The sequence below is a fragment of the Chiloscyllium plagiosum genome, unplaced genomic scaffold, assembly GCF_037043375.1.
Source record: "Chiloscyllium plagiosum isolate Xiang-an unplaced genomic scaffold, Cpla_swu_hap1 HiC_scaffold_19, whole genome shotgun sequence".
Classification (NCBI taxonomy): Eukaryota; Metazoa; Chordata; class Chondrichthyes; order Orectolobiformes; family Hemiscylliidae; genus Chiloscyllium; species Chiloscyllium plagiosum.
The window spans coordinates 35210335-35223492 of NW_028270157.1; the positions used below are offsets into that span (position 1 = coordinate 35210335).

General features: G+C 38.5%; 1 protein-coding gene across 12 annotated transcripts in view; it reads right to left on the reverse strand.

Annotated features, from left to right (window-relative positions):
- foxp2 (forkhead box P2) overlaps positions 1–13158 on the reverse strand; it is a 795054-nt gene that overhangs the window by 180168 nt on the left and 601728 nt on the right. The window lies entirely within an intron of this gene.

The following is a 13158-nucleotide window of genomic DNA, read 5'->3' on the forward strand; positions in this document are numbered from 1 at the left end:
CTGTAGATTGCAGGCAGGGAAAATGCTTACAATATGAAAAACTAGGGTCCTCATTTTAATGATGAAAAAGAAGGGATGTTGCAACAAATTAAAACACAGTTGATTATTTTACTGGAGCTTGTCATCAACGATTACGTATATGTTTTCAGATAAAATGGAATTTTATATCCTTTTATGCCACATGCAATTTTAAATACAAGTATTCTGAGAGATAAGTATAAGTAGAATGATCACACTAAAGCACAAGGATTTAATTTTCCTGACTGTATCCAGGTGTGCAAAAAATACAGCTGGAAATTATATATTTATTTGATGCTGTTGGCAGTACTAAACAAATGTTAGCAAAAACATTTGGCCACAAACACAAAAGATGCCAGCACTCAAAGGTGTAAATTGTTGTGATACCACCAAATGATTATGCAAAAAGAAAGTGAAAGCTTAATGTTAAGTTGGTCGCTTTAATAAGAATCAACCGACTGACAATATAAGCAATGAACAGGTACTACCCATCAAAAACTCCTTGCAACAGACTCCAGAAAAATGTCTTGGTCGGTAGAGATCCATGGAGTCATCAAAAACAAAATCGTTAGCACATGATGTGTGATAAAAAATTTAGGTGCACAGAGTAAAGATTCACTTGATCAATCTGCTTTCAAAAAAACATCCGATTCACCTCTGATGGGGTAAAGCACATTTTTGATTAGAATCAAGGGGTTGGTTTTCTAGTACTTTCTAGTATCCATGACAACAGTTGCTTTGACAGGATGTGCATATGGCATTACACTGCCAGCTGGTGTGAACAATGTTTGAACTACTGCATTGAGATGCTGAGCAAACAAAAAAGTTGCCACGTCTTAACCCTCAGGGAAGCCAGTCATCCCCTGATCAATTATGAAAAGACAGAGAGGGCTGCTACAGTCTGGCTCCAAGCAAGTTTTTTGAGAAGGCAGGCAGACGCACAAAACCAAAGTAAACAAACTGAGTGCAGCAGCACCATCTCCTAACAACATTGATTTGTCTAGCCATAGAAAGCTCTGGTAACAATTTGCTAAGCATATTCCTAACATTTGGAGACTTTTGCAAAACAATCACTTTACTGTTGCATCACTTTTTTTTCAAACAGCACATTCTGGGGAAAGTTCAATTTCATACAGATCATATTCAGTAATATTTATTATATTTTGTTACATCATTCAATTTGATAGTCCTTCTCAGTAGTATTTTTTAAAGTTAAAAGGATGAGAATTGGAAGGTGGCCACACTTTGAGACGTTCCATACATCATATGTGTGACTGCATGCATATTGCACAACGAAAAACAATACGATTTAAGATGATTAAGTTTTATGGAATAAGGTAAACCATCGTGACTATTTCACATTATGCCATTTTATGTATTTTAGATAATATGAAACATTTACTTTTAGCTCTATGAACCAACACTTAGTGTGGCCTTTTAAAAATTTAAGGCTTAAAGTACCATTGAATAAAGGTACAATTGTAAGCCTTGCAAGAAAAGGCATTGGAAATCTCTGCAATTTAATAGTGACTGAAATGATGAAGTTAAGGTTCTAACTATGGATTACTCCTAAAATATTAGTCAGCTGTTCCTCTTTGCAGATAATAACAAACTTGCAAGTTGTTTCATTTTTTTTAATGTTTGAGTTTTCCAGGTTCATTTAGATTTTTTTTAAACAATTCAATTAGTAGAATACGGTTGAAAGCTGGGGTGAATTTTATATTTCATTATTTTATTTTCTTTCGATATCTAACAATCTCCATAAAACTGAATGAAATTACAACCAACAGAGACTGAAATATATTAATAACAAGTCACAGAAAGGAAACATAGTCACAGACTTATTTAGCGGCTCAATAATTCTCAGCTTATTGAATGCAGCAAAATCCAATATTTAGGCCTAAGACACCTGCTAATGTGTTTGCTCACAAAGCCAACTTGAGATATGAACAAAGAGGTACCCAACTTTGAAATATAAACTGCTGTTCTGAATAAATTATTAGCTTTGGAAAATTGTCAGAAGAAGCAAATAGGAACACAAAATTGCACCCTCAACAAAGAACCTTTCTATTCTTCAAAGTTATTTAAGTAATATTCTGCTAACGTGAAGGTTGATACTGGCATCCTGAAAGTAACTGCATTGAAACAGACCATGTGTTTATAAATTTTATTGTGTACGATTACTTCACAGACTGTTTAAAATGATTCCAGCAGATAAAGTTTAAGTAGCTCCTACACGATTTTTAATTGCATGTTTGTTTAAAATTTGAATCTGATGTCCAGTTAAATGAATCAATTTTTTTTGATGCAGTGAAGTATAAGACTTCATTTTATTTACATTATATACAAACACGTGGTCACGCTAACTGTCAATACAACATTTAAAGAAGCATCAATCAAGTCCTTAGGTCTACTGCGATTTCTTTTGAAATCGATCTGAATCTACTCACACCCATTACATACCAGCCAATGGGAAAATATTATTAAGCTAATTAAGAAGGTAGTTAATGTAAAAACACAAATATTTGAATACCATGCAATACCTAATGAGTGCATCATGAAGCAATATTAATTGCAATCAAGTGATACTTGGCAGTTACAGTTGTGATGCTTTAAAGTGCTTTGAAGTAAAATGAAATGTGTAAAATGAATACTTCTAATAACGTCATTCAACCATGAGCCACAAGGACTATTTGTACACCTAATCTATCATTCATTTTAATCTTGCTTTATAATATGCAGTGTTAAATATTTAAGCACATTGTTTGCAGATGTTACGTGACTTATGTGCATTTTCCAAAGCTGCAACTGAAAGTTCATCTTAAAGTAATTTCTGACAAGACATAGCTTACATTATTTGACATGTAAATGTTATTGTATTTTCATATTTTATTGGCAAGATGTGTTTTGAGTATTAACTACGAAATAAGAATTTAGTTGAGGTCTGACAAACTTTGTTTTCCTGTTGTGAAATATCTATTGCTAAACAACCTTCTTTATTTTGAATAAAGTTATTACTTACCACTTCTGCAGCATCAGTTGGAAAAAAGTAAAGGAGTAATAAGTAAAATATGTTTTTTTTAATTATGAGAAAAAATGGTAAATACAATTTTCTGCAAGTAAGATGCCGCTTATGACTATAACTGAAAAATATGCCTGTTTAACCTATCAGCATGTCACATTTCAGACGTTAAAATGAAAAATGACATCTACACCCATTAATATCTTCAATGTATAAACAGCACAGTACGACACATTCTCGAGAGCTCAGCTGAAGGCTACGAAATCTCTCCCTCTCTCAAACATAAATAATGAGGCACTCAGAAGCATATTTGATGTTGATATTCATCTCTGAGAAAAACACTGCAGCCCAGGCTTCTTATGAAAACAGATGCAGCCCGAATGGATCTCCTGTAATTGGTTTCAGATAGCAAGGTCAGAAGAAATGCAATACAAGAAACTGTTATGAGGAACAGGGAGAAACACGAATGTTTACACAGGCACTCCCCAGTGCACACTGACAGGATAAGTACTCTTTCCAAATAGCCAGTCTGAAAGAAAATTTACCACAAGGCAAGCTGATGCTTACCACCTTTCATTTTGTTTGAATTCACTAATAATTTGACCAATAAAACTGGACTGCACAGCAAACAAATAAAAAAATGACTCGTTACTTGTTGTTACCCCAGAATATCAACAAATTCAATCACCTTAAGTCAGCACTCTTTTATAATGAGACAGATAAATTTGTGTGTATGTATCATCATTTCTTATATGAATGAGTTAAATGAGATAAATTAATATCAATGTTCCAGGAAGAAGAAGCCCAAACATTTGGAATTACACCTGGTAGTGTAAAGACAAATTAACAAACATGACTTCTTAAAATTTTCTACTCACTGATTAAGACCCTCAATCTTAATATCTAAATATGGAAGACTTTGATTTAATCTCTACTACAACTCAAGCTTCACAAAATTAATACTTCACAAAATGTACAGAATTAATTACTAATAATAAATTAGAAATTTGCAAATGTGCATGCAACATACGTGCAGCCAGAACAAGATTTAATGATAACCGAAAGAATCATACTTAAAATACTAAGTGGTCAAAACTGAGTGAAGGAGGATCAAGAAGCTCTATGGCATTTATTTCCTGTGTCACAAGTTTATGCAAATAGTCTATCAATTTATTCAAAAACATAGATGCAGAATGCAACAAATGCCCCCTTTTTTTGCTATGAGCATAAACATTCAGGGTTAACTAAAAAAGGAATGTCCAGAAGGACTGGCTACAGAAAGGGAACAACATTTATTTCTTTCAGAATATTTTTTTCCAAACTAGAAATATTACAGAGCATGATCTGGCATGGCAGTCAGATCTGTACCTGCCAGTGCTGTAAAATGACGGGAACTCTGGGTCCCTATCTGCCTGTAGCAATATCTTTGCTACACTGATGTTCAACTGGCACATCTGCTGGAGCCATTCTAACTCTGTTGAGAGGCATAGCTTGTCAACATCAGTGTTATCTTTTAGTGGAGAGAGTGAAAACTCAGTTCTATCACGTGTTATATGTTTAGATCTAAATCCCTGAAGCTCTAAAACATTTGTGAAGACAATAACTTGCCCCTGATAAGAGTTTGTACAAAGATATCTTTAGTAAGAAATTTGTTTTAAATTTCAGAAATGTTCCTTTTATTCCACATTCTTGTACAAACACTTGTATTATGACACAAACTGCCAAATGTGGGTTTCCTGTATGTGCAGAATTTCCTTTCCTTACATGCAGTGCTGCACCTAGTCGCTTCAATCACTGGAAAGTGAACTTCACTCATAAAATATTCCCCACATTATAGAAAGACAATCACAATTTCACAAATCAAGAAAGAAGGAAGTCCAAAGTGTTACAAGAAATACAAATCAGTATACACATTTACAGGTAATTGTAAATGCTGAAAACTAGGTTCGCATTGCTCTTGCATCCTTCAGACTTATTAATGCTAACCTTTCAGAACTAGAGTAAGACATTGGTTTAATCATATCAATTTAAATCCTCATGCTGATAACAGAATGTTGCTCTGTTTTATTGCTTTTGTCAAATAAAGTCTGTAATAAAAAGTGTAGGGTAGGACTTGGCAAACTTATTCTGCGAGAGCAACTTCATCTCCAAGGTTTTATTACTTCTGGACACATATTCAGAGATGAATAGAGAAAGATACAAACACTTTAAAGTATAGTTATTTTCAAAAGAGCCAAGTCAACTAATTTCCTTTGATAATCTACACATGAATATATGTGAATTTAGTTTCATTGTACACTATCTTAATATTCTCCTAAACTCATTTACTTTTTTATAGGTTAAATCTTTATCGAGAATAAACATATCAAAGTACTTCTAGAAGAGACTAAGCTCCCAAAATTCTTATTATTTGAAATGACTGTTCGAGAGATAGAAAAATACCATTTTGAAAAGATTGTTAGGGCAACAAGTTGTAGGCAAACATTCCATTTTCAAAACAGCCAAGTGATATATATTTCAATAGGACAAAACTTGAGCATTGCAAACAAAAGACACATTTCTCTCCATGTCATTTTATTGCATCTTTTTGTTTTTCACCCATCTGCACAATTTGCAAGAATACTGTTTCAAGGGGATAGCAACCATTGTTCTGAATGATAAAGAAATGTGATTGCAGGAACATGCACTTTGATTTGAGATGTTGCCATAGAGAATGAACCAACTAATTATGACTGACAATTAACAGGTAGCCTTGGTTTAAATTTTAAACTAGGCAGGTTGACTGTAAATGATCTGAAAAAGAACCAGCAGATAGCTGTCACCTATTTTGTTAGGTTAAAATAGAGGCCAGCACAGTGGCTTGCACTGCTACCTCACAGGCCAAGGACCTGGGTGTGATTCTGTGACTGTGTGGGGTTTACACATTCTCCCTGTGTCTGCCTGAGTTTCCTCTGGGTGCTCCAGTTTCTTCCTACAATTTAAGATTTGTGCATATTAGCCATGCTAAATTGCTCATAGTGTCCAGGAATGTGTAAGTTGGGTACACTTCATATGTGTTTGGTTGGGATGCTCTTCAGAGGGCTGGGGTGGGTGAATGGCCTGCTTCTGCACTGTAGGGATTCTGTGATTTGATGCACATGTTCTTTCTGCCTGCAAAGAGAGAGACAAAAATATATCTCTTTGTACCTCATCTTATCCATGATGGCCTCTGCACAACATAAACTGACCAAATAGATGCATGACTTGCTAAGACCACTCTTGATCACATTTTGCAGTTACATGGTGAAGGATTCCTTCACATTTCCAAAGACTGTAGAGATTTGCATATCAATAGCCAAACAGCGTCCACATGCACATTTGACATTATTAGCCTGCTCATGAAAGTACCATTCAAAGAAGCAATGGACATCTGGCCTGCAGCACTATATCACACTGAACTAGACTGCCACCAATCAGAAAGGTTTAAAAAGGACATGAGGGGCAATGCTTTTACACAAGAGTGGTTAGTGTGTGGAATGAACTGCCGTGGAAGTGGTGGATGTGGGCACAGTTAGAATATTTAAAAGACATTTGGATAAGTATATGAACAGGAAAGGTTTGGAGGGATATGGTCAAACACAGGCAGGTGGGACTGGTTTAGTTTAGAAACATAGTCAGCGTGGACTGGTTGGACCAAAGAGTCTGTTTCAATCCTGTTTGACTCATTGTGTCGATCAATAAGACACAGGAGTTAGCATTGACCAGAAACTAAACTGAACTTGAACTGAATATAAATACTGTACCTGGAAGATCAGATCAGAGGTCAGAAATTCTGCAGCAAATAATTCACCTCCTGACTCCCAAAAGCCTTGTCCATCATGTACAAGACACCAACCAAGACACAGTGTAATGAAACACTGTCCATTTTCCTGAATGAGTATAGCTCCAAACACACTCAAAATGTTTGTCAGACAGGTTCACAGTGATTCACAGCTACAGACATTAATACACAGAACACTATTCTTTGCAGACAGAACAGTCAAAACTGGGACACAGTGTAAAGTGCTCTGAGAAGGTAGGGCTGCATGATGATTGACATATTGTGTGACCAATGGTAGAAATCTGAGGAAGGGGCTGTAGTAGGTAGAAGTCACTTGATGATATTTCCCAGTACATGTCCAGCTAGAGCTGGCAGCGCTATTTTGTAGATCATTTGTAAGACATTATGCCTGTTGTGGTGCAGTGGCAGTGTTCCTACCTCTGAAACAGGAAGGCCAGCTTCAAGTCCCAACTGCTCAGAGGTGAGTAATGATAGCTCCAATCAATTCAATTAGGAAATATAAATCATCAGCAGTGGAATTACGGATGGCAAAAAGGTAGCAACAACTCTGTGGGAGAGGTCAAAAGAGCTGGAGAAGTATACAGGTTCACTGTATGTAACACAATGCAACGCAATGGGGATTTACAAGAAGGGGGCATTTCACAGATTTTCTCACCTCGGGTCTGGTTTATACCTGGTAAAAATGGAACATGTAAAAGCTGGACATTTTAACTAGTTTTACAATTTTTTTCAGGCACTGGCACATTTAATTAAAAATCAGGACTGTCCCAGAAAAATCAGGGCGCCTGGTTATCCTCGCATGCCATGCAGTGAAACAAGCTAAATAGGTGAACGACAGCACACATTGATTAAAAAAAGGCCAATTCATAGGTTGTCCAAAACAGTTAAAGATCGTCTCAAGGCATATTTGGAATTTACATATAATTAAATGAGCAAAATGTTACCTACAACAGCAAAACAACCAATACTTGAGAACGGGGCACACACTATGTTGGTGACAGATGTGGCAGTACTCATTTACCCAGTATCTGTGATAGGTCATACAAGAGCATAGATCTTCTAATTTTTTTTGTGTGTTCACTTTCAGTCTGGATATGCATTATAAAAATTAAAATCCAACATTTTTATTGATCACAGAATGTTAAATTAGAACCTTCTTTCACATCCTATGAGTACTGGTGAATATTCTCACGTTGGCGAAATAAATAAAAATATGACTTACATTATTTACATAACACTTCGGGTGACTATCAAGTGTTTTATGTCCAATCAAGCACTTTTGAAGTGTAGTCACTGTTGTAATAAAGGAAACATAGCAGCCAACTTATGAACAGCAAACTCCTGCAAAAATAAATGTGATAAAGACCTGATAACCTGCTTCAGAGATGTTGATAGAGGCCAGGTCACCAAGGCAAAGTCCCCTGCTATTACAGTAATGTTCTACAATCAAGTCAAGTTACACTCCAACTTTTCCCACCTGGGACTCTTCTGTTCCTGGATCCAACATGCAGTAGCTCTCCCAGACACGACTGCTAACATCAACAGCTTATGCAACACTGGGTTGGAATGCTGCCAGCATTTAAATGTCACCATCCTACCTCAACTTTTAAACACTTTTGAATCACTCATATGCCTCCAAACTCCTGGCTGGATTGAAGGACCAAAGTAAGAGTGTGGTAGGAGTGAGGTGGTAGGAAAGTATTCAGTTCCTATTTTAAATACATGCAAGTCTTGTTCTCCTCAGATATAAAGAGTTTTAAATTGGAGCTCAGTGTCGTGTTGATAACCCTTGTTGAAAATGATACTTCTCTCTGATGGGTAACCTGATTTGGTAATAAAGTTTATATTCTATATTGCTAGCTCACTAAACCACATTCTATTTTTATATTTTGTTCATGAACTAAAGATATGCCAACCAACCAGAAATGGTACCATCACTAACAAGAACATGCTAAACCATCAGTCCTTTATGTTGCTGTTTTTCATGATATCAGAGCTAAATGCAGTGATGTATATTTCTACAGTTGCCTTAAACATTAGAAGTGTAAAATGATTTCAGAATATGGAAAAGCTAACAGTTATTATAGGCTAGATGTATACAGAAGATATCACTTAAAAAACAATCAAATATTGGGATGTGCCTGACATTTCCCGCCTCAGGCGACTCTCTGTGTGGAATTTGCACATTCTCCCAGTGTCTGCGTGGGTTTCCTCCGGGTGCTCCGGTTTCCTCCCACAATCCAAAAATGTGCAGGTTGGGTGAATTGGCCATGCTAAATTGCCCGTAGTGTTAGGTGAAGGGGTAAATGTAGGAATATGGGTCTGGGTGGTATACGCTTCGGTGGGTCGGTGTGGACTTGTTGGGCCGAAGGGCCTGTTTCCACATTGTAAATAATCTAATTTATTGTCCATTCCCACCAAGGTAATGCTGAACTGCCTGCTTGAGTATTTGTAGTCCATGTGGTGTAGGTATACCCAAAGTGTTGTTAGGAAGGATCTTCACCCAGTGACAGTGAAGGAATGACCCTTATGTTCAAATCAGGATGATGGGCAGGATATTTACAATCCCTGAACGACATGGGCAATGGCAAGTCGCTTGGGAAAAGCTTGTGAAGTCAGCAGAAATGAGATTAGTAACATTGAGAAACAGTCTGATTTTTCAACCACATGTTGAATGATAAGGTGAGAGTCTCACTAGTCAGCAGGAAGAGTTCAATGTGTGTACCTTATTATTAGTACCTAATCTCATCTCATTGATGTGCATTTCCTGTTTTCCCAAGTGCCAGTTGGAAACTAGACAATACCAGACATGAAAGTCAGAGTGGTTATTGCTGACTCCTGTTTTCCACTTCAGACCTTCATCTTGGACAACCGTCACCAACATCTCAGGGCATGTTCCATGGGACGTGACTACCACACAACCACCATCCACTAAGGTTGGCATCACGTATCAGCCTCTCTGCATCCCATGGCACATTCCCAAATTACTTACTGTCGCGTTCTCCACTTTGACATCCACTTCAGAACACAGCAGCACCTTTCATTGTAAAGCTGTTGCCAGGACACTATGCATGCAGGGACAAGCATCTATCTTATGGATTCCACCAGGCTACATCTCGGGGCTCCTCACTTGCTTTCTGAGCACTCACTCACTTTGCACTTAATTGGATGTTTATAGCATCTCTGCTTTGCTCATTCAAAACTTAAAGATTCCCTGTATTTCTGTTATGAGTTGTTATTTAGTGCAATACAAAGTCAAGCAGCTTGTCATGTTGTCAGCATTGATCAGTGAAAATAGTGGACATGTTGCTGCATTATATCAATCTCACACCTGTACCATGTGCCAGCATTTTACACAGCAAAACCTCTGCCTGTGCTTCAACCAAGTGGCCATGTCCCAAACTCTGAGAAGAGTAGTCCTCAGTCAGTACTAAAGGGACAACTGGCACATTAAGCCAAGAGCAGCAGTTGACCTCAGTGCAGGGGCTTGGACATGGTCAGATAACCACTTAGTGCAGTCAGGGTGAGGGGTTCTATATCACTGCAGTCTGGGGAGTCAGCCACAATCAGTTCTGCAGGAACTCCTGGGAGGTCAGTCGGGGTACTGCATAAGGATCAGTCAGGGTCCCAGTCACTCAGCAGTTGCAGATTTCTGTCCAAGTTGATCAGAGGATGGGTCGTACTCAGTCCTGGGGGTCAGCTGAATGAACATTGATGGAGGCCATTGCTATGTTGGCAAAGTCTATTGTAGGGATTGATGAAGTCAATACAGGGTTGAAGGCAGTGTTCTGGAATGCAGAGGGGATAATAACTTGCGAAAGACAGCAACTCAACATTTAAGGGGGTGTGATGGTAGATACTGCATTCAAGGACAGGGGTTACTGCAAGGGGTGAGGGTGGGCTCATTGATGATCACAACTACCCTGCTTTAAGTGGTTGGATAATGCAATGCAATGGTTGGCAGTGACTTAGCTGTCGGACTGGGCTCAGGAAACAATGTTGGAAGATGAAGTCATAAACTAAAGAGGTGTGTGGGAATGTATGCAAGGTCAGCACTAATGGGGCCAACTGGAAATGCAATGAAGAAAGGAACGTAGACATTCAGGCTTTTTCTTCATTACTCGGCTGAGCTTATGACCTGCACTGACTTCGATAATCATGCAACTTGTAACTGTAAATGACTGAGACCAGACACAAAGTGGGTGAAGTGTGCTTTACTTGAGGCCCTTAAGGGCAATTGCATTCATCAGACATTTACATAGTACATGCTGAAGTCATCTTGTGCTGAAAACTTTGAAAAATATAAGGATAGATAAGTCACCTGGGCCAGACAGGATATACCCAAGGTTTTTACAGGAAGCGAGGGAAGAGATTACTGTCCTTTGGCTGCTACGAGAGGGCATAATTTTAAGTTGCTTGGAGGAAGGTTTGGAGAAATATCAGAGGTCGGTTCTTTACACAGAGTGTGGTGGGTGCATGGAATGCACTGCCAGCAGTGGAGGTAGAGTCAGATACATTAGGGACATTTAAGCAAATCTTGGATTGGCACATGGAAGATAGTACAATGAAGGGTATCTAGGTAAGTTTGATCTTAGAGTAGGATAAAAGGTCGGCACAACATCGAGGACCGAAGGGTCTATACTGTACTGTGCCGTTCTATGTTCTATCTGTAATCCCAGTCCACTGCTTATAATTTCCAACAATGTGAGATACAAATCTTGAACACAAACATTCTTGGCCATGCTGTTGGCCATTATACACTGATTATAGTTATCACTACAAAGCATCAATAATCTCAGGCAGCTTTAAAAATGGCATTTACAAAAAACCATTCAAGGGTCAGTAAGCTTCATAAGGACATGAAACTGATGATCTCTCACCTTGAACAGTTAGTATTTGATAACAAGCAATGCTGCCTATCTAGAGTAATGTTGGCGGTGCAAGGTTTCATTAATCCGACTGCACTTCAAATCTTCTACTAAACTTGCAGGCTTGTGCTGGATATATTAGAATAAGCTCCGTATGTCAAAGATCCATCTCGAGCTATTCCATTGGCCTTCCTTGTCCATTTACCCCATGTCCAACTGTATGGAGCATTGTATGAAGCTGTCATTTGTGTGTGATCAAATGCTGAGTGCTCACATTATTAAGAGCCTGTTTTGTTTGTGATATTCCTCACATGTGTTCATTGAAACTCTGACTAATATATTCAGCCACAGCAAGAGTTATTGTCACTGTGACTGTGGTGCTATGAAGATGGAGAGAAAATGAGGAAGAACAGATGTGTCAACAAGCACAGGGCCAATGATATTCCTCACTGATGTTGTGGCATAAGCCCTTCATCAGGAATCCTGACGAAGGGCTTATGCCCAAAATGTCGACTCTCCTGTTCCTCGGATGCTGCCTGACCTGCTGTGTTTTTCCAGCACCACACTTTTTGACGCATAGCAGTGGCATCCATTGTTGAACACAGGATAGCATGAGTGGGGTGCTATAGAGGTGTGGTACATAACCAATAAGGTGAGCTGCAGAGAATAGCACGAGTAAACGCATTAGGGCTAACAGAAACAAATCCTCCAGAAATTGAGACATATCTGATTTCTGCTAAAATTCAGCCCTTCATGGGAAACAGAGGAGCATTTGCAAGTGATTGTATTCCCATATATCAGCTGTCCTTCTTCCATGGGATCGAAGTTAAAGATTAGATTTGATGAGATTACTTACAGTGTGGAAACAGGCCCTTCGGCCCAACAAGTCCACACCGACCCGCTGATGCGCAACCCACCCAGGCCCATTCCCCTACATTTACCCCTTCACTAACACTACGGGCAATTTAGCATGGCCAATTCACCTAACCTGCACATTTTTGGACTGTGGGAGGAAAATAGAGCACCCAGAGGAAACCCACGCACCCAGAGAAACCCACGCTGGCTAAGATGTTTGCTAAGGAGTCATATTGTAGATATACATACTGCTGCCACTGTACATTTATTATGGAGGGAGTGAATATTGAAGGTGAGAGATGGAGGGTCAGTCAAGTGGGTAGCTTTGTCCCACATGATCTGAAGCTTCTTGAGTGTTGTTAAAACTGCACCCATCCAGTCAAGTGGAGAGTATTTCAACACACTCCTGACTTGTAACTTGAAGGTGGTGTACATGAAGTCAGGAGTTAATAACTCCCAAAGAATTCCCAACGTCTGATCATAGTATTTATATAGCTGGTCCAAATCAGTTTCTGGCTGATAGTAACCCCTAGTATGTTGATACTGGAGGGTTTCAGCCATGGTAATGCCACTGA